A 22,506-nucleotide genomic window follows, 5' to 3' on the forward strand; every position below is an offset into this window, starting at 1 on the left:
CCAGCCTGGCCAGCACCTCCCTCAGCCTTGGGCTTCCCTCCCGCGGTCAGTGTCCTCACCTGGACGTGGGGGTGCTGACCCCGCGACCCAGGACCGCACCCCCTTGTCCTGGGGGTGAGGTGTCCTTTGTGGCTCCCTCACGTAGTTCTTGGTCCGTCTCCACAGCCACCTTAGAAAAGCCTGGTCCCACCAGGTCGTTGAGAAGTGTCCCCCACATCCGCCACCCGCCCCTCCATTCCATTTGCTCCTAGTGGCACCGTCGCGGTCTGAAATCCCGTCCTCTGTCCATGTCCCGTGTCCGTCCCCCTAAGGCCCTCGCTGCTTCGGACAGGGGCCTCTGAGCGCCTGGTGCTCAGCTCTGCCTGGGCCGGCACAGGACGGGTGCTCCAAGAGGTGACCAGCAGCCCCCGTCCATCCTGGGGTCGGGTGTCAGCAGGCTCAGGTGACACGTGAAAAAGCCTTTGAAAACGGGGCGCACCCCGCAGGAGGACAGAGAAGGAAAACCCGTGGCCGGGGCACCCCGCCTGGTTCCTTCGTACTCCGCTGGGAGGAGCGATTTGATCCGGTTCAATCGATCCACCCTTGGAAATCACAAAAAGCAAACAACAGACGCCAGACACACACAGACACATACACACATGCACAGACACAGACACACACACATGCACACACAGATGCACACAGACACACGCGTGCACAGACGTGCGCAGATGCACACACGCAGGACGGGAAACGCCCTCAGGCCTCGCTGCCTTACTGTCGGGGCGGAGGCTGGGCCGGCCGGGCCAGCTGCCCCGGGCAGGCACCAGGTGGCCGGCGTGCGGCCTCGTGGGACGCTGGGGAACAGTGCTGGGGCTTTTCTCTCCCGAAGGCTGGCGCTCCGGTAGGCCCGTGTACAATGCCAGGTGGCCACAGGAATTACACAGGAAATTAGGTGCAGCAGAAAGGGAAGCGGACACTCTGGGTGGTCAGGGACGGCTCCCGGGAAAGTGACACTCGACCAGAAGCTCGCCCAGGAGGGAGCAGACTCGCGGGAGCCTGTGGGGCCGTGTTCTGGGCGGGAAGCCAGGACCCCGGCTCTGGGGTGGGGGTTGGAGCTGGGGAGGGGGAGGAGGGCCTGGGAGACACCCCAGGAGGGCCCGGGACTTCTTCCTCCAGGTGGGAGAAAGGGGAGCAGCTCAGCCCACAGACGCCCCAGCCCGCCTCTCCCCACTGCACCCCCACCAGGCCCGGCCGAGCGGCCAGCGGTGTCCAGCCCGGTGTAGAGGAGGGAGGCGCAGAGGGACCATCCGCCGGCTCGGGTCCTGGCGCCTTCCCCTCCCTGAGTCTGCGAGGCCTGCCTCAGGGCCATCCGTGACCCACCGGGGACACTCCAGGAGCTGGTGACCAAAGGCCAGCCCCAGACGCAGGCCACTCTGGGAGCTGAGGTGGGGCAGCTGGGCTGGTGGGGGAGGGCTTATGCTTTGGGCCACGGGGTGAGGGTCATGACTTCACTGGGCACACACCACGTGCCCAGGCGTTACGGGGTGTGGTTTTGACCCTCGTCTGGTGGAACCTGAGAACACGGCAAGATTCCCGGCCTTGCCTGCCCGCCTGGGACTCGGCTAGCGCGGGGCCGAGGGGTGACGGGCCTGCACCGGCTGGACTTGCACTGGGAGGGTGCCCGCCAGCGGGGGAGACCCCTCCAGAGCAGCGGGGACACAAGGCCAGTGGCCTCTGCGCCGTGTCTGAGGGACGTGGGGGCGGCTGCGGGGAGAGGGAAAGCATCCTGTGGACGAATGTGGCCTCGTCCCTCAGCCGCGCTGGCCCCCGTCCCCATCCCCCGCCACACAGTCACAGCCCGGGGGACTTAGAAAGGAGAGCTCCTTCGTTCTGATGTGAAACGACAGATCAAGAAACCCCCAAACAAGCAAATAAAACAAAAAAAACGCTTGACTTCCTCGTCTACATTTTGTACCATTCAAATACCTGATCGATATCCTTTCCTATCAGGCATGAAATAACCACAAAACTGATCGTCTGTCTATCGGCCATAAGGAAAATGACAAGAATCTAGTCTGCTCACTGAACACGATGCAGTTTAATAAAATGAAAGCTAAGCCTTAAAATGATGTCTACCTGGAAATTAATACCACAAATAAAAACGCTCTTTCATATCATTTGGAGATTATGAAGGAAACCGAAAGGGAAATTACAGACCATCCGAAAGGGAACGCAAGCAAGCGCAGCGCCCGTTACACCTGCGGGACGCCCCCGAGGAGGAGCGTGCGCGCGGGAGCCGCACTTCCTGGGACATGACGATGGCCGAAGATAAGTGGACCAAGCTTTCAGCTCGAGAAACTGGAAAAAAGAAAAACAAACAATAAAACAGGCCTGAATACAGAAGGAATGAATTCGCGTGGAACAGACCAAAAACAAATGCGATCGGAAATAAAAAACAGTGGAGTGGGCTAATAACACGGCTCTTCTCCGAAAAGACCGGTGGAGAGGGAACCCGGCGTGAAGCCTGACTAAGGAGGGAAGAGGAAAGACAAGTAGGTGGCTGTAGGACGGAGAGAGGAGGCGCGCCCCGCAAGGGGGAGGGCAGGAGGGTCCCCGAAGGACAGCCGCTCGGTGCCGTCGCGCCTGACGACGCGCGTCGAAAAGGGTGTTTTTAAAGAAAAATTCGAATGACCGAAATTGGCTCAAGAACGACTAGAAAATAGAGCTAGACCAATCATTTAAGGAGACGTGGGAAATGGTCGACTATTTATCCCTAGATGCAGAAGGGGGCCCAGGTCTGCAGACGGCTCTCTCTGGCCCTCGGAGAGCAGACCTGTCCTGCCTCGGGAAGCGGCCTGAGGCAGAAGGCCGTGGGGTGCCTGTGCCTTGATGTCTGCCCCAGATAAGGCCCCGGATCACAACGCCTCCGCCACCTCTCAGATGCAGGAGAGAGCGGGCTGATCATTGAAAAGCTGCCGAAAAAACACTTTGTAAAATTCAGTGCTTCTTCCCGTTAGAAAATCGTGGCAAACCCCGAATGGGGAGAAATTGCCTGTCTCTGACAAGGGGCCCTCACGAGGAGTTGCCGGTGACATTCCATCTTCCCCGGGTGTAGAGGAATGATTTTAGCAGGTTGCCTTTTGCAAAATCAAAAGGCATTCACCAAACGTTATTTTGCGCACGAATGTCATTGGTAGGTTTGGTGATTAGAGGTGAAGACATGACAATATTAGACAAATATGATTTGATATTTAGAGGCCAATGCGAGATTCGAGTGAGAGAATAAATTACAGCAAAACGCCTCTTTCAGAACCCTCAAATTTCTAGGTCTGGAGCAAAAAAAACTCATGCTGCTGAATGGAGCACACGGGGTGGGGGTGCGGAGCCCCCCCCCCCCACGGGAGCCGCCGGCTGCACAGCTGGGGGCCGCGGGTTGCCGGGCTGAACCCCCGGTGAGGCCCACACAGGTTCCCCACGCCCCTCTGTCCTCTGCAGGCTCCGGGCTCTGCTCTGGGGGATGTGGCTGGAGGGTCCCCGGACAGCCCTTGCCAGGGAGGATGTCCGCCCTCATTCTCCACATTACCATGGAAACAGGCAGATACAGGACAGGGCTGAGCTCCCGTCTGAAAGCCCCTGTCCCCGGCCTCGGAGGATCCCGTGCGAATGGGAGGCCCAGGCGACTTTCGACCTCCCCCCTGTGCTGGCCCGTCTCCCCTCTCACCGCCCCGCCTGGCCCGTCCCTCACGGATGTGTGTGCGAGGATTTGGGGGGTGCTTTCGGAGGCCTCACCATCTGGACTATAAATACGGCATGGTGAGCAGTGGAGAAGCAGGAACAGAGGGTGGGGATTCCAGGGGTGGCCGCGGCTACCCTGCCGCTCCTTCTACTCAGGACTGGGCGCCGGGCCCTGCCCACGCGCCTCCCCTGTGCAGGTGGGCCGGGGTACCCCCCGATCCTGCAAAGGCCCCATGCCACCTACAGAGGGTACGGCCTTCGGGACAGGCTGCACCAGGGACCAGGACTCGCTCTGCCCCGATCGCAGCCCAGGCCACCAACACTGCCGGTGGCAGAGGACCAGGCGTGGCCTGCAGGGACAGCACTCTCCCGAGTCCCGGGGGTGTGGCCTGTGCACTGTGCCGCAGGGCCACCCTGCACCCCAAGACCTCTGGCGTTTGGAGCCGGTGTTGCCCCACGACCCTGGGGACCCTGGGGAGCGGTACGCATGGCCGAGGGGCACGGGCAGAGCGAGGCCCGCGGAGCAGCCGGGCCGAGCGCCGCACAGCGCCGTCAGGCAGAGAGCACCCGGAAGACCGGGCCGAGCCGTCAGCCCTGAAGCACCTTTCCAGCTTTCCAGAGAAAAAAAAAACCAGAAGGCAGAAACCCCTCCGCAGGCCACGGATAAATTAGCTGCGGACAAAGGCAGCACGATGATCGTTTATCATCGCAGGCCAGAGAGGACGCTGGGAGCCCGGGTGTCCTTGTGACTCAAGGTCAGAAGCTTCTGCTTTCCCTCATTATTTCTATTTTTAACAATTGCGTTTCGCCTCCTGCAAAAATAGTAAGAGGTGAGGACAGTTGAAGCGCCAGCATGCCCCCTTTGTCGGAAAGCCACGGGGAAGCAGGAAACGCCGGGACGTGGCGCGTGGCGACGAGCTGTCCAGCAGCGGAGCTGAAACGGGCCCCGTCGACACTCCGACCCACCCGTCCATTGCACGAGCGGGTAAACCGAGGACACCCAGGGCAGGCACGGCGCCAGGGTCGTTTGAGGGCGAGGCCCGGAGCCGTGGGGACTGGTCCCTGTGAAGTGCAGGCCCAGGGGCCCGGAAAGGAATCCCGGCCGTGAGAGCCCAGCCAGGCCTGGGGGGCAGTGAGGGAAGGCCCCGGCCCGCCCCCCTCTGCAGAGGGGCCCCAGGTGGCAGGGCGGCGGGACCGGGCAGACGCACCCTGTTCCCTGGGCATCGGGCCAGAGGCAGAACCTACTCAACGGCTGCTTTTTTCGACAAGACTCCATTTAAAGATTTCACGAGCAGAGGCTACCCGAGTGGGGCCACTAAGTCCCCTCACCCTCTGAAATAAACCGCTTGACTACGGCCACGCCACCCTGAACACGCCTGATCCCGTCTGATCTCGGAAGCTAAGCAGGGTCGGGCCCGGTTAGTACCTGGATGGGAGACCGCCTGGGAAGACCAGGTGCTGTAAGCGTAAATAATAAAAAATAAGGGATTGTAAACTGACAAAATCCTTGCAATCTGTGAGGTCAGCCAAGGGTTGCCTCGCCTTAAAAAAAAAAAAAAAAAAAAAAAAGATGAAATAAACCACTTGAGCTTTAACACCCAGGCGTTTTAGATCCAGGGGTTTTATGCTCTCTGTTTTCTAAATCGCGAGGACCTGTAGATAACAATGAATGACACGTAAGCACAGAGCTGCTGTGGGAGTTGCAGGGGACCCGAAACCCCCCAGGCCTTCTGTCACCCTCCCCCAGTGGCACCGAGGACGCCCGGCAGCTGCCCTCAGGGCCCCTTCGAGCGGGAGCACCCGGCCCCTCTGAGCAGACTCAGACTTGAGAGGCCAGCGGGTCCGGCCACGCACAGCGTGTGGCCCAGCCAGACTCCGCGGGACCGGCGCCCCGACCCGCAGCCTCTGCCGCCGCGGGCACAGGCGAGGACAGCCAGACGTGGCCCTGGGTGACGGAAGGGGGCGCCCGCTCCTGGGCCGCCACCTCGGTCCCCGGCTGCAGCCTCCGCCCGCAGCCCGTGAGTCGCCGCGACACCCTCCCACCCGCCCGCCACGGAGTCCCTGCCAAACTCAAGCGGCGGGGCCGACGCCGCGCCCGCCCTGGCGAGCTCCGAACGAGGGCTCTGCTCTGACTCGGGGGCGCTGTTTATCTCCACACCCCCCGAGGGCCCGGGCACGAATGGCGCGAGGAAAGCCCAGACCAGAGCGCCCCACGCGGGACGCGGAGAGCGAGGCCCCTCTGCCCGCCTCCCTGGCTCTGCCCCGACGTGCCGCTCGGGCAGTGGTGCCCACGAAGCCAGCGCGCACTGCCCGTAGGGGAGGCCCGGGACAGCACTGGGCTGGTGGCTGGACCGGAGTCCACGGCCGGAGCCCCGGGAAGCTCGGGTCTTTAAGGGGGAGGGTACTTATTTACTTACTTACTTTTCAGTTACGGTTGACAGTCGATGTTATATTAGTGTCGGGGGTGCAGCGTGGTGGTCAGGCATTTGCAGACCTTACAGAGCGACCCCCCGATCCGTCCCGCGCCCGCCTGGCACCGTACCTGCTTGTTACGTTGTGGTCTGTGTTCCCTGCGCCGTACTCGACTTCCCCGCGACGGTTTTGTAACTGCCCGTCTGCCCGTCTTACTCCCTTCGCCTTTTACACCCATCTCTCTACGCCCTCCATCCCGCAACCATCGAAATGTTCTCTGCATCTGTGGGTTTGTTACTGTTTTGTTTGTTCATTTATTTTATTCTTTAGGTTTCAAAATAAGTGAAATCACGTGGTATTTGTCTTTCTCTGACATTTCACTCAGCACAACACCCTCTAGGTCAGCGGTCCCCAGCCTTTGTGGCACCAGGGACCAGGGTTCCTCTGAGCATCCAGCGCCTGAGGACCGGAGGCGGAGCTGAGGCGGTGATGCTGGCGCTGGGGGCGGCTGCGGATGCAGATGAAGGTAACTCGCTCGCCGCCGCTCCCCTCCTGCTGTGCGGCCCGGGTCCTAACAGGCCACCAACTGGTAACGGTCCGTGTCCCGGGGGTTGGGGACCCCTGCTCTAGGTCCGCCCGTGTTGTCACAAATGTTAAGATTTCCTTCTTTTTATGACTAACATTCCGTCGTTCGTCTGTACCACCCCGTCTTCATCCACTCACTTGTTGACGGACACTTGGGTGGCCTCCACATCTCGGCTATTGAGAATAATGCCGAAATGGACATAGGAGCGCTTGTATCTTCTCAAACTAGTATTTTGGACTTCTTCAGGTAAATACCCAGAGGCGGGGTCGCTGAGTCGTACGGCGGTTCTATTTTTGATGTTTCGAGGCCGTGCCGCTTCACAGTCCCCCCCACAGGCACGAGGGGTCCCCTTTCCCCACACCCTCGCCAGCACTATGGGAAGCCCATTGTTTAATTTGTAAGACATCGTCCTGAGCAGCCAAACAGATACGGGGCCCGTTTCACAGCGGCGGCTCGTGAGGAAGCTGACATTCGGTTTCGGCCGGCGCCTCCCGCTGAGCCACCCGAACATGCAGCCAACCCGACAAGACGCGGGGCCTCCCTTCTCCCGGCATCCTTCAGCTCTGTCTCCGGGGGGCCTGGGCTCCCCTCAGCCCGCAAGCAGAGGACCCGGGGTCTCCAGGACGGGCTGTGAGCGGGGGTCCACATCTGCCTGCATGGCCTCCACTCCGGATGCTCTGAGACTGGCAGGAGGGGCGGCCCCCCTCCGTCTTGATTGCTCCCCCAAGAAGTGGCAAAGGTAGTAAGACACACTAGAGGAAAGGAAGGGACACCCCGGGAGGAGAAACAGGAAGGCCCCAGGCCAGGGCACGAGGCCACTGGGGTGGCCAGGGGAGGGGCTCCGGCCGGGCCCCGAGCCAACACCAGGGGCATGAGAGTGGCCAACGCCCACGGTGGACGGCCCCTCTCGACCTTTCTTCAAGGTAGACGCTGGCTCGTTGTGCACTGGCCAACGAAAACAGCCGCTGAGAGAAATGCCCTTGAAAACGCTCCCATCAGGAAACATTCAGACGCTTTAAATATATACTTTGTACCGAGTTTAATGAACACTTTGTTGCCTGTGATAACTATGATTTATCTTCCGGTAAACAAGGACCAGGGGCTTCTCATTTCTAGTTCGCAGAATGAAAGGTTGCTTGATGAATCCGTCTCCCCCGCGGGCTCCGGGTGGGCAATGCGCACCCTTGTGGGGACTCAGACGCCCACCCCCAAGGCCAGCAGGGGCAGGAAACGCACCCGAAAGGCCGTCAGAATCAGGTGTGGACGCGAAAGCTCAGGGGGCTGCTCCCGCGTTGGCTCTGGCGCCCCCTGGTCTCCGTGTCCTGGAGGTGGCCAGAGGCGGGCAGATCTGCGAATGTGACATGGGACACGTCCCCCAGAGCCTGGGAGGGCTCAGAGGGGAGGGCAGGAGAGCCCTCACTCTAAGAAAAGCACAAAGTCGCCGAGTCCCCCTGCGGGTCTGTCTGCAGCCTCGGGTGCTCTCCCCCCGGGGTCTGGGGGCCAGGGGTGGGCACACCTTCTTCAGGGCCAGGCACCTGGCTGAGGCTGCTCCCTCTGGATGCAAGGTTGCTCCAGGTGAGCCTGACCCCAAGGCCTCGGCGACCACGCCCAGGCGGATGTGCCCCGCGTCTGGGGAGCAGGGAGAGCAGCTGTGTTCGGGGGGTGGGGGGCCCCATCAGCCCCAGGTGGTGTTGCTGCCATTTGCAGAGGGCCCGCTGGGGAGAAAGCAGCACAGCGGGCAGAGCTCTGGAGGTGGAGGGGGTCCGGGGACACGGTCCGGCGACATGGTCCAGTGACGTGGTCCGGTGACAGTCCGGTGACACGGTCCGGTGACACTGTCTGGTTCCCTAGAGCCATCTGCCGGATACGATCCTAAGACGATCAAGTTTCCGCGTTTTGATTTTTATCTTGTCTAATTCGGCTTGGCTTTGAATTATATTAGTTGACACTCGGCACCAGCCACACGTGCGGTCATCACAGGCGGCTGCGCGCACAGCACGGCACCGCACCAAGTCTTCGCCAGCGCGGTCATATCCCAACCGCCACGGCGTCCCTCAGGCCCCAGGCTGCTGGCCGCTCGGGCCCTGCTGGCTTGCTACTCACAGACGTCCGATGCACTTGTCTTTGCTTCTGACTCAATGTCCCCTGACTTTGTCCACTTCTCACACACAACGTGACCCTCTGCCACCCAGTGGATTTCAAGTCCCACCCTTCTGATCTTGTAGAAAAGTCAACCGAGTAAGCTAGGTTAACACCTGGCTGCTCACCTGTTCTAGTCTGGTAAGCCGCGGGCTGTGCCCTTCAGGGCCACCTGTCACACTGAGCTGTGAACAGAAACAGGACTGGGTGGGCAGAGGTCTCCGGAGAAGCCTGGGGGACAGGCACATGCAGCTGCCACCCGCACAGGGGCCAGGGTCACGGAGGCTCTTCCTGTGTGGCTTCGCATTGGGCTGTGCCTCCCGGTGGCCGTCGGAGGCGGCTGGTGCCATCTCAGCTCTGAGGCGGAAAGGTCGGCGGCAGGTGCACAGTGGGGCTGTCCAGTCCTGCGCCCGCTCTCGCAGCCGCTGCCCTGCGTGGAAACCATCGTGGACCGTGTGCTCACGCGCTGCGGAAAACTCCCAGGTGCCCTGACTCCTGTGCCCTCTGAGAGAGTGTGTCCCTTGCCCTTGAGGCCTTGAGCTTGGTGTTGGGGGGGAAGCTGAGCCAGGGCACATGCATGAGGGACCCTTGCCCAGCCTGGGCACCTGCACTAGGCTCCCAAACATGCAGACACCCCAACACCGCCCCGACAGTCACGTCCGGCACAGAAGGCTGGGCCAGGGTGGTCCATCGCCTTGGCCACGGGACGTGAAAGAAAAAGAAACCAACAGCTGCTGGGAAAACCCAGGTTCTCAGACTAACGCCCGCTGGGAAAAGGCCAGGAATCTTGCTAGACCTTTCGTGCCACAAAAACTAAGCAGCTGGTTTGCGAACCACTCATCGGCCTATGCTCACTGACAATATTTCAAGTTTGCTGAAATTCATCAGCAGGTCTCTTTGCTAACAACCCAAAAACGGGACAACCATCACGCTTAGAGCTTCGGCAAGAGAGGGTGGCAAGCGTCATGTCCTGTAATGTCCACGGCAGTGTTTATTTTTTCTTTAATTATGCCCCGAAAGCAGTGTGGCAAGCAGACCGAAGGCCCTGCAGAGAGTTTTCCGGAAACCTCCATCTGCAGACACTCCCATGACACCCTCGTGGGGCACACACGGGAGGGCTCCTTATACAGTTACCAAAAAGATCTGCAATGATCAAATTTAAGAAATAAAAGGTATTAGTAGAAATGTTTTTTAAAAAAAAAAAAAATGGGGCACGGTTTTAAAGTAAAGATGGCGCATGGCCTTCGCGCCGGGACGGGCTCCTCGCCGCTGGCTCAGGTGTGCTCCCGCGGGGCGGGCCGAGACGCTGGCCGGGGCCCTAAGCTCGCTCCTCACACAGACACCGGAGAACCAGGGTGATTTCATAGCGGTTACACAACAGGCATGTCTCACCAGCTTCACAACGCGCAAATAACCATCCCATAGGGCAGTGTAGGGGGAGGGAGAGGCAGAGGGGCCCGCAGGGCACTAACCACACGCGGCAGCGGCAGCAACCGACAGGACAAGTAACAGGCCTGTGCATATGACGGCCACAGAGTTACAAAGGCCGCCTACAGACCAGCTACGCTGCTCCCAGCCCCGTGGGGTGCAGCCGCCTGGCCGAGTTCTCTGCTCCTGGGGGGGGGCGGCCGCACCCTGCCGCCGCTGCTGTGTTCACGTCCCAGGAATTTCTCAAGAATAGACGGGAGGAAAAAATGTGACGACAGAGACATGTGACGGCGTCTATGAAGAAATGTGTACAGAAACAGGACTTCGCAAGTAGCGGAAACATTTTCTGCATAAATAATTCAGATAAACCAGGAGAAAAGGTGCTGACGATGGGGACCCTGGGACCGAGCCATTGCGGGTGGCCGTTACTGCTGACAGGTCTTGAAAAAACGACATTGAACGATCCTGCGAGCGGTTTCGTTTATGTCACGAGTCCCTTGATCTCTGAAGCCTCTGCGCTCCCCTGAATTGAGCTGGGGTCTCTCGGAGAAGCTGTAGAAGAAGTTCCGTGACCTGGGTTTCCTGCCCACGCCTATGTGACTTACACTCCATCACAGTCACCGGTGAGGGACAGATCACGTTAGTGCCACACGCACTCGGCTCCATTTTTCACTTGCCCCGGGGAATGTGGCACAGTGGCCCTGTAAACATCCCAGCGTTATAATTAATTCTACCCCGCCAATAAAACCTTAATGCAGTACAATCTGGATTCACCAGAACTGAAATAGCGGAACTGCCGTGCTGTATTCCATTTTTAAGAGCAAGAGAAAGATTAAGCAGAAACATCATCTAAAACCAAACGAGAACGCAGTTGCCAGGCAACGTTCTGGGACCGGGACATGTCGAACTTGATCTAACAGTGCCCTCACCCGGAATGCAGGACACATTCAAATTTGCCCATGGGGACCCTGCTTTGGCTGGCTGGTGCCCTCGGTCCTGCCAAGCCTGAGGCCCCTTCGCCCCTCCCCACCTTGGGAATGCCGGGTCCCCACCTCTTCCTCTAGGAGGCCCTCCCTCCCAGCCTCTGTGTCGGCCCTGGGCCCAGCCTGCATGTTCTCATGGGCTGTAGGCCTGGACGTGATTTTTTTTTTATTTGTTTTTACTGTCCTTCAGGAATATCTATCTCACTCCTGCCCACCAGCGATTAGGACAGGACACACTCCCTCCTGCCTTTGCCCCGTACCATGGCCCCACAGATCTCAAGAAACACAGCCTGTGGCAGGCACTGGTGTCTCAGGGGGAGCAGGGAGAGTGGGAGCTAAGGGGCACCCACGGGGTGTGCAGAGCCTGAGCAGGAGAGCTCACTGGAACTGGACCTAGCCCACCCTCCTCTCAAAGAGGAAAGGAGGCGCGCCGTGACCGCTAAGCCCCAGCCTGCAGGGAGCTGGTCTGGTGACAGCGTTCCTTCTCCCGTTATTGTGAAGATTCCCATTGTTCTGGGGGGGGGGGGGGACACCCTCGTCCTCTGTACCGCACTCTGTCATGCATTCTCCCTCCTCTGGCCTGGCCTCTCCTACCTACCCCAGCTCTGGACTCAGGACCACCAAGCATCTCCTGGGCCATGCGGCAGATGTTACCCCACAGAGGATGAGCTCTCAGGGATGGGAAGAGGAGCAAATAGAACTGAGAAGTGCATGCACCCCAACTGACCCAGCAGAGCAGGCACCCTGCCCTAGACCCCCTTGGTTGACGCCCAGGGCCTGTTTCCTCATCTGCAGGTGGCACCGACTCCTAAAGTCTCTTCTGGTGCTAAGCCCATGGGTGCACTGTCCCAGCCAGTTCGGGGCACCCACTTCTGACTCTGAGGGCTCTTAGCCCACTTCCTGCGGTTTCTTCCCTGGGGGTCCTCACCGCAAACTCTTCGCTGGACCCACACTACCCTCGACCCAGCACTGCGCTCCCCACATCTTACACTCTTTGCCCCCCAAGCTACCCGCTGAGTCCATGCTGGACACTTGGCTGGGCACCAGGACTCCTGGTGGCCCAGACCCTCTCAGAAAAATGACCTCTCCCAAAAACAAAACAAAGTATCCAACAAGGCAGTGAAGATCTTCCCCGGCCTTAGGCCTTTAGAACCCGAATGAACCCAGAATGGCCAGTGACATCAAGGCCAACCAGGCGACATCAAAGTGATGAAGTTCCTAAGTACATACAGGGAAGACTATTAGTATTTATTTAGGACAATGTAACTCCTATGACGCCCTTGTCAGAGAAAACACTTAGGCTAAAAATGAAAAACTACGAGTGCTTGTTTCCGTGTGGAACGGATCCCCACTCAGAAGCTGACACCAGAGGCTGAGACCCCGAGTGGCGCAGCCGCTCCGCTTACACGGGGTGGGATGGGGTGACCCACGCCGCGGGGAGCAGAGCAGGAGGGCCGCACGGGGCCGCCCGGGGACTCGAGGGCGCGGAGAGCGAGGGGAGAGGCAGCTCCTGAACACCGAAGCGGGGACCCCGGAGGGGGCGGGCCAAGCCGGGGGTCCAGCGAGCTGGGAGGGGGACCGTCGCCCGGGAGAGCCGCGTGGCAGGCGGAGCAGGCGGGCAAGGCGGCACCGCGCACGCGCGGACCCGAGGCCCAGGCCCAGGCGGCCGAGGCCCGCCCGCTGTCCCCCGCTGTCCCCGCTCGTCTCGCACAACTCCACGGGGCGTCCCGTCCGCAGACGTCCACTGCGCAGGAGCCTGCGCTGGGGGCCGCCCCGCCTCTCATGCGGCCCGCTTCCGGGCGACGCGCGGAGCCCGCGCAGGCCGCTGACGCCATCGGACGGCGACCGGAAGCTGCGCCTGCCTGGCCCCGCCCCGCCGTACCTTGCCCCGCCCCGCGCCTGCTTTGGCCACGCCCCAGCCTGCCTGGCCCCGCCCCGCGCCTCCGCCGCGCGCCTGTCCCCTCCCCGCCCGTGAACGTGGCGTTCGTCGGCCCCGCGCGCGCCCTGCGGGGCCCTCGGGTCCTGACGGACGCGCGCTTTTCTGGCGGGCGCCTCACCTGCCCCAGCGCCCCCCGACGGTTTGTGCCGGTGCCCCGCCTCCTGCTTGACTGTAGGTCGATGTCAAAGGAGTTCCCGAAAGTTGGGCCTGGGGTTTTTGTGGAGTTTTTTTGGTTTGTTTGTTTGTTTGTTTTTGGCATTCCTTTCTCTCTGTCGATTTATGCTATTTTCTTGCACAGGAAACAGTCTTTTAATGACTCCAGTTTCCTCCCCCCCTACCCCCCACCCCCCATACAGAAAAGAATAGGAAATAAAATAATTACCTGTTTTCCTATGTTGATGTGCTGCCACTGTTTAGAACAACCTTTAGATATGTTTTTATTTACTTTTTATTCATTATTATTTATGCCTATGGCACCTCGTCTTCCCAGGTACTAACCAGGCCTGACCCTGCTTAGCTTCTGAGATCAGACATCAGGCGCAGCATGGCCATAGATCCTAGATCATGGTACCACTGAGATGTGAACTCAGGACCTGTGTGTAAAGCAGACGTGCGAACCACTACACTATGGAGCCATGCCCAAAATATGCTTTTAAAAAGAAAGTCGATATTCCTCATCAAATTCATTTGTGGTCCGTTTCACATAACTTCTGTGTGTGCTATAATAGAATTTGATTTTAATTAATATTCCTTAAAGGCAACTTGTTTGAGAAAAGTATGCCCTAAATAGAAATGAAGAACACTGTGTTTTCTGGTATATTCCCACTGTGAACCAGATTAGTGTTTTAAGCAATAATGGATTAACCTTTTTATAATTATAGCCATCTATTATCAAACCATATACTTTCACAAATCATGTGTAACTCTTTGTCAATTCCATGGCCTCCCCTCCCCACAAGGGAAGAGTTGGTATTATAGACGAATCCCCATTTTTATTCCTTTCCTTCTCCATTTTCTCTGTTCAGGAATACAGTTTTCCTGTAGTGGCAGACCAGCATGTTCATGTATGTAAATGACTGGTTTTAAAGTGATGAAATTGTACTTTTTATTACATTTAGGTCTATAAACAGAATTGTTGAGTATTAGAAATTAGTATCAGAGGCCATACATATGGACAGTGGTCACATATACTGTATACGCAGTCCGCGCGTGTGTGCGTGTGCATGTGTGTGTAAACACTCTCCCCGTCCCTTAATAATACATTTTTCTGCCTTAGCTGAAGCTCGTACTTGATCGACTGGACCTGTCTTAGCCGCCTTTCTTCCTTCTCTCCCTTTCTCCTTTCCCTTCTCTCTGTTCCTACCAAGCCTGTGCCCCGCTCTGTATATGCTAGTTTTGCTGAACTCCTGCGGCCCCCTAATCCACCAGGTGAGTGCCCCCATTTTCCCGTTGTCGGTGGCCCCCTCTGGAGTGACCTCGCCTACGCTCCCTCGCCCCTCCATGTGCTCTTTGTCATTGCACGCCTGCTTCACTATCAGAGAGCCAACGCTCACGTTAAATGCGTAGGACGCTTAGTGAGGAAAGGGCTTTACCAGACAGACGCCTCGGTGGACGACAGAGTGGGCGAAAGTCCTTGGACACGGCCATCGAACGAGGAAGTGCAGAAGACCACGCGTCCTGCGGGGAGAACGTTCGTCTGAAGAAGCCACCAAATGTGAATTAAAACGAGATTCCCTTATCGGAGGCGTAGAGGTTAAGGGTGTCATAACAGCCCTTGGTGGGGGCGATGGGGGTACACCGGAAGGGATGCAGACGGGCAGCCCACCTGCGCCAGAGGCTTCAAAAGGCTGTCGCCTGTGTGGATCTGGGACCCTTGGTCTTGCAGAGTCACACAGAGAAACATCAACCTGCATCCAAAAATAAAAAATAAGAGAGGGTCTCTGGTCCTCGTGATGGGCTTTCGAGAAAATGCCGAGGGGAGATTGCACCCATGGGATTCTTGAAGTATTTCCCTGTTCTCCCTACTGCTCTGGGAGAACTAAGTGGAGTCTGGCGTCTGGCTCGGTCCTTACCATGTAGCTGTCACCCCTCAGCTTCTTCCCAGATCTGCAGTCAGCCTCGGCCTGGTTCATCAAGAGGAAGGGGCCCTGGATCCCAGCCCTTCCCGGGGGCCTGGGCAAGTGGCAGGGCCGCCGGTCAGGTAGACGAGATGGCAACCGTTGTGCAAGATAAGCCCGGCCGCCCCCACGGATGTTTAACTGCGTGCGTTCGCTTTGTATCTTATCTTCGCCCTAATCTCAAGCCCTTGGTGTTTGTAATTCTTCGTCTCAAGGATTTTGGTGTCTTGTAAATCAGCATTTCCCCGCGGTTACTCAGTAAGCCAGGCTCCATAAGAGAAAAGGCTCCGTTGGGTGGGGGGAGGTGCAGGGAGAGAGCTTTTGAGAAGCTCTGATCTAAAAATACCCAGAACACGGTTTCTCGCCATCTCCCCCAGTGTAATTGGTATAGATGGTGGGGGTGAGGCTTTGAAGCTAGCAGGCATCCTGGCTCTCCTCGGATTTCGCCCAGTGGCCATGAACAGTGTGGTATTCTCTTCCCCTCATTTCTCTACATTTATTAATAAGAATGTTCTGTGGGAAAACACTTCCTTTGCCCACATTTATCTATTTATTGGAATGTTTATTTATTTTATATCGGCTTGGACTCAGAGACATTTCCCTCTATGGGTGACCCTCCAATAGTATCACTATTTATTATTATTTTCTCAAATCATTCCAACTTTGGCCATTGGGAACGCTTTCAGACTCCTCAATATTTACTCCGCGGAACTCTCAAAGCCACCCTTCTCAAAGCCACCCTGTGGGCTCGGTTCCCATGAGGACTGCTGATCTCTGGAGAGGGGACGTACCGTATAATCACCGGTATCACAAAATAAACACTGACGATCCCAGTAGCGGTGATAACTACTACCTTTCGCCGCATGTATCAGGCAGTGTGCCAGGCACTCCGGGCACGGTTTGTCACGAGAGCCTCATTACAAACCCAAGGTCTCAGTTCCCCCGTCCTGATTTTTCACGGAGGAGCCACGGGGCCTCGGCTGCAGCGCTGGTCCAGGGGAGGCGCCTTCCTTCCTCATTCACCTGTGCGTTTGCGCTGAGACCAGCATCGCACCGTGAGAGCCATGCTGCGCTTACGCGCTTCCTTTAAATGGCACTCCGTCCCTCGAGGCTTGAGCAGCCGATAACAAAGGCCTTTCTGCGTGCACAGGGGCGCGGGCGGCCGCCCATTCCCAGTGCAGCTCCGGGAGCTGGAAATAGCCACGTGTTTTCTGTAATACACAGAAAAGAGGAAATGGGCTGCTTATTTCTCAACATATACGCTTTTTGAAAATCTAAATTTTTTTCCCCACATGTATCCTTAAAATGTCTTCAGAGGTGTCCTTGGAGAAAAAGACACAATGCAGGTTCCCCGAGGGTCCCTCCCCAGAGCTGTAGGCTTCAGCACCTGGGGGTAAGATGTGGGGGACGGGGATGGGGAACCTTTGCCCGAGGCACTGCCAAGGGGCGGACTTGCAAGAAGCCGCGGGGACCGGATTACCGGGGGTCACAGGACAAAAGCCCAGTCTTTGGAGGCCTGGGATTCACAGCCCAGGCCAGAGGGGAAAAGTGCCTTGACCAGGCGCTCTGCAGGGTCGAGGCTGAGGCGCGTTGTCCCACAGCCGCGGGCCGTAGGAGAGCCAGGGTTCGGTGGTTCTGAGACACGGGCGAGTGACCGCCGTCCGGTTTGGCCTCCGAGTGCCCGGCTGCCGCTGAGCGGACTCCGAGGGGCGGGGGGAAGCTCATGCTGGGCTTTCCCGTGAGTAGGCTCCTTAAGTGAGTGCGCACCCCAGGAGTGTGGGGGGCGGGTTTTCTTGGCTCGTAGCCTCTCCTGTAAGAGCCGGCCAGGGCTTGTGGGCTCAGTGCTGTCCCCTGCACTGCCTTGTCACCGAAAGAGTGGAAAGCTAAAAACATATAAAAAGCAAAGAAACACAGTGAAAAGACGCCACCCGCCCACAGCACAAGGGACGCTGGGAGCCGGGGCGAGTGACCCCGGAGACCTCGGGGTATGTCTTGTGCGGCCGGGGCACCTCAGAGCGCCGGGCTGTGGACAGCGTCTGGGGGGCTCTCTCCCAAGCCCACCGTGGCGGGCTCTTCCCGTCAGGACCGCCTGTCACGTGAGTGGGCACATGATTCCAAACCGGATCTTCCGGCTGCACCAGGCAACATGGGGACAGACAGCGACCCCAGAAGGGGTCGAGGACGAGACTGACGCACATGACGGGAGCAGCCGTGCGTCGCCCTCGGCCTCCCGATCGGGCCTGGGCGCTTCTACCACCCCGATACGGCTCAGCGTCCTGGTCACTAGGGAACATTCCTGGGCTCGGAGCCTCCTCCAGCCGGCAACTGATTCTCAGGGCGGTCAGGAAAAAGTCCTCGTGCTACGCTTGCAAGCCCTGCCGCGGTTTCAGATTGTCACACACGCACGCATGTGTGCGCACGCACACGCACACACACACGCAGACACACATGTGCGCGCGCGCACACACACGCAGACACACATGTGCGTGCGCACACGCAGACACACGCAGACACATGTGCGCACACACGCAGACACATGTGTGCGCACACACAGACACACATGTGCGCGCGCACGCAGACACATGCAGACACACATGTGCGCACACACGCAGACACGCGGACACACATGTGTGCACACGCAGACACACATGTGCGCACACATGCACACACGCAGACACACTCTGGCCCGGCGGTGCTACTTCGGGAAGTAATTAGAGTTTCTGCCCACGTTGTACGCGCGGCGACTTTTAACTCGCCGAGGGACACACGTCCTGCTACAATCGTGCCTGTCGGTTCCGTCTGTGAAGAATGTCTCACGACAGTGGGGCACGTCCAAGGCGCAATGTCCGGGAGACACGTTTACAGGATAGTAGGGCAAATATGTTTCAGTTCCAAGAATGCACAGGAAAACCTGGAAGTCGGGGGGTTCGGGGGAGCGGGCGATCGTGTGCGAAAGCGGGGTGAGCGGAGAGAGCGGGCGGGAGGCGGGCGGGAGGCGGGCGGGAGGCGGCCGCAGTTGGGGGAGGAGATGCCGGCGGGCAGCAGCGAGCCCTCGCCGACCTCTGCGACCTTCCCGGCGTTGCCGTCTTGTGGTCAGGCTCTCCCTGAGGGGCCAGCCCCAGGAGGAGATCAGACCAAGGAACTGGGGGAACTTGGGGCGCCTGTAGCCAGCCCGAGTTTGGCGTGTGTCCAGGCCGGAGGGTGGACGGAAACGAGGCGTCCCGGGCCGTGTTTCCAGGGCCCCGTGGCTGCAGGGGGCCTCAGCTCCACCCACTGTCCCCAAAGAGACGGTCATTCCCCGAGATGCCCCCACCGCTCTCCTGGCCTCGAAGTGGCCGGGAGGCCGTGGCGGGGAGGGCGTCCGGCCACAGAGGGCTCTGTCGGGGACCGCCCGCCCGGCTAGCGGCCAGCGCAGGACCACGCTGACGCGCCCTGTCTCCAGGGGCGTCGCCCACCCTGACTGGCGTCCCCGTCACCAGCTCCGCCTGTGCGAGTCCTGCCCGCGCCAGCCTGGCATGTGCCAGGAATGGAGATGTGACGATCTGATGAGATGACAGCCGTGTACCTCAAACGCCGGCGCCTCCTGACGAGGCGGTGACCGGAGCCCAGCTTGCGGGACGCTCACCCGTCCCCCGGGGCCTGCTCGGGGCCTCCGGGTTCAGCTGGAGGAAAGACGAGGGCTTCAGGTACCATGGTCAGGACCACAGCAGGGCCCAGGGTCAGAACCTGGCAGTCACATAACAGCTCTGTGCCTCGGTTTCCCCATCTCTAAAACGGACACAATTACGGTTCCGCCTTGTAGACCTAACATGAGGCTCTAGCAACTAAAACACGCAGAAACGTCTAGAGCGGTGACAGGCATGCGGGAGACACTCCAGAAAGTCGGCTGGCCGTGGAGACCGGCCTCGTTCTGACGACAGGAGCGGGCACGGGGCATGTGCAGGATCCCCGACGGCCTCGGGCCACTCGGCGGCCGGCCGGCCGGCCCTCCTTCCTGCCTTCCTTCATTTTCCTTACGCGTGTGCCTTTCTCTCAACGTGACAGCCCAAACTCCGTGCAGGAGCCCCAGCCTCTGGGGTCACGAGCATCATTATCGGTTGCCCTAAGAGCCACGACCGTTCGGCACCTGCCTCCCTGGCTCCGAGGGGACTGGTCCAAGCCGGCAGTCGCGCTCACTGGGTTGGGAAGCGAATCCGTGTCGGTGACGATTGACTGAACACTCGCAGCTGCAGTTCAGGATGGCAGACAGCACGGCACGCTTGTGTCCAGCATTTCCACACTCAGCCAGGACGCAATTACCGACGAGTGTGGAGAACGAGCCCACGGCGCCGAGGAGCGCGGGGCTCCCGCGGCGGCGGCTATGAGCAGATTGGAGACTTCGCCAGACTGCAGAGGATGTGTCTGTGCCAAAAACGGAGCGGCGGGCCCCCCCAGACACGTCAGGCCGGGGGGTCCCCGGAGAGGGCTCGCCCTGGCCAGGCGGGGGGTGGAGCACGCTGCCCGGCCCCTCCTGAGGCCTCCTTGCAGGGGCGACGGCCCGGCCCATTTCACAGAGGTGCAAGCCCGTGGCATCCCCCGAGCGGTCAGCAAGTCCACTTACACCTGTGCGTGGCTCCCCACGGGCCGGACACTCAGCTTCGAGGTGAGCGCCGGCCTCGGGACCTCGGGCCTTGGTGCCCTTGGGTTCCCGAGATCCGGGCTGGTCTTCTCGCTGACCGATTAAGGGTGTCCAGCCGCTTCCTTCCCGGGTCCCTGCCTGCCGGGTGGCCAGGGCCTCGCCCCGCCCCGCGGTCTGCTGGGGAGAGGGTCCCAAGTAAGATGGCCCCCGCTTCGGGGCAAACTCATCCTCGCAGCCAGCACGTCCTGCCTGCACCAGTGGAAGGTGGGCGGCGACCGCCTTAATTTTTAGTGACTTGACATTTCGTGCCTGTTTTGGTCCCAGCCTTACAGAGTTTCATCAGCAGCGGGTAGAACACCCACCCCTGTCAGAAAGCTCGAAAGCTGCTTGGCCTCCCTCCCTCGTGGGGGGGGGGCTGGGGGGATTAAAACACGGGGGTTAATGGCTTAATTGCACCCGGGCGGTGGCCTGCTGGCGGCTGCAGACCTCCCCCCCCCCGCCAACCCCGTCCTTACGCTCACACGCCAGGGTTAACCCCACACGTGGCGGTGGACGGCGCCTCCAGCCCCTGCACCCCCTCGCAGTGTGGGTGGGGCATCTGCTGAATAAGGGACCTGGTGCCCCGGCTCAGACAGGCCTCTCGGCCTCGTCCAGGTTGGGGTTTCACCCAGGACCCAGGGACGTGTCCCTGGCAGGCCTGTCCCCAAGGCCGCCCTGTATGGTAGGTGCTATGCTGTCCGGCCTGGAGCAGGGTCACGAGGCTGGAGATGGCAGAGCAGGACTTCAGCCCCAGGCTGACCTGTGGGACCCGGTTCTGAGCCCCTCGACAGGCGGGGCCAGGGAAGGAAGGGGGGGGGGACAAGGTGCCTCTGGGACCCTCCTGCCTGAGTGACAGTTGTGGGGAGGCCCTGAGGGGGTGGCCAGGCTGAGGTGCCATCCTGCAGGAGGCAGGTGCCTGGGAAGGTGGGGAGCAGGAGGGAGGAGCCCCAGCCGCTGAGGAGCTGAGGGGAAGCCGGGCAAGGTGGACACACACACACACACACACACACACACACACACCTCCCTGCAGGAACAAAGCCATCGCCCACCATGGGGTGGGGACAGTTTAACGTGTGGGAAAGAAATAACACCCCGACTTCCCAACGTACATAAAACCAGTTACAGACTATCAAAGGCTCAAACTCAACAGTTTTCCTTAAAACTTTACCTAGAAAGCCTAGATGAACTATCCGTGACCTTGAAATAGCGATTTCTTAAACGCGCTACAAAGCTCAACTAAAAAATAAGAGACTGATAAATTTGAGTATGTTAAAAAAAAAAAAAAAAACCTGTTAATCAAAATCACCTTTAAAAAAGTGAGAGAGAAGTTAAAAGTAAGAAGGTATTAGCCACGGACATAACTGACGAGGACAAGGGTCGGGAAAGGCGTAAACAATTTCTGTAAACCGATCGGAACGGGGAGAAGAGCCGATAAACCGGGCAGGGAGACGTGGCGAGTTGCTCCCCCGAGGAGCAGCCGTGGGGGGGCCGCATCCGGGGAGGGCGGCTCCGGCCGCAGCGACCCTGGCATGGGCTCCTCGGGGCCCCTTCCCGTGTCCCCGCCTGCCCTTCTCAGGAGCCTGTCCAGCGGAGACGGCCAGGGCTGAGTCAGGCCTGCGGGTCCGGGCTGCGGGCGCCGAGCTCCGCAGCTGTGGGCGGCCAGGGCAGGAGGAAGTGGGTCTGAGTCACATCCTGTGGGCTCGTTTTCCAGGACACTGGCCTCTCCGTGGCCCTGACAGAAAGCCAGACGGAGGAGGGCGTGGGCTGTGCCTTCTGACTGTCCTGTGAGCCCGTAGACACAGACAGACAGACAGACAGACACGCCCAGAGACGCGCACACACCCTCGGCCTGGGCCAGCGGCCGAGCTGGGCCCTGCTGGGCCCTGCGGGTGCTGCGGGAGCGGGAGGGAGTGGGCCCTGCCCCGCCCCAGGTCCCTCTCCTGCAGGAAAGCCAGTCCCCCCGGCCCCGCAGCAGACCCCGGGCCACGGGGAGGAGGGTCCCCCTCCAACTTCAGGGGTGTGGCTCCGAGCAGCAGCCACGTGGCATGGGGGGCAGTGGACCCCGCCGTGGGCCTGGCCCTGCCCAGCCCTGCTCGGACACCGAGGGGTTTGCAGGTTCTGTGCAAACCGAGGGGGAGGCCACGGTGGGCAGGGGTCCGACCCTGGGGGACCCTGCGGGGCTGGCTGCGTGGGTAGGGCTCGGCCACCCCGGTGCGTGGGCTGTCCCCGCAGCAGAGCAGAAGTTTGGGGGGCGGGGGCGGGGTGCAGGGACACCGGCCGCGGCTGTGCTGTGGGCTCGCGGGTTTCGCTTCGTGTATCTGAGACAAATCATTGCTGCGTTCACATCTTCCATCCCCGAGGTGCTGAATGGCAGCCGTTCCCTGAGGCTTTCACGGGCAGCGTCCACGAGCCCCGTCCAGGCCGCGGGGACACCCTGCCGCTCGCCGCGGTGCGGGGGGGCGGGGTGGAGGGGACGTCGCAGGGCCCAGCGGGCTTCTCCGTGGCGTCCTGTCCTGTTCGCCCGAAGG

General features: G+C 59.8%; 1 non-coding gene across 1 annotated transcript; it reads left to right on the top strand.

The window, feature by feature from the left end:
• Window positions 1–5,065: 5,065 nt before the first annotated feature.
• LOC118605924 lies at window positions 5,066–5,184 on the top strand. Its single transcript, XR_004952284.1, has one exon. It is a non-coding gene; the product is annotated as a 5S ribosomal RNA (ribosomal RNA).
• Window positions 5,185–22,506: the final 17,322 nt, after the last annotated feature.

The sequence above is a fragment of the Rousettus aegyptiacus genome, unplaced genomic scaffold (assembly GCF_014176215.1).
Source record: "Rousettus aegyptiacus isolate mRouAeg1 unplaced genomic scaffold, mRouAeg1.p scaffold_m13_p_7, whole genome shotgun sequence".
Classification (NCBI taxonomy): domain Eukaryota; kingdom Metazoa; phylum Chordata; class Mammalia; order Chiroptera; family Pteropodidae; genus Rousettus; species Rousettus aegyptiacus.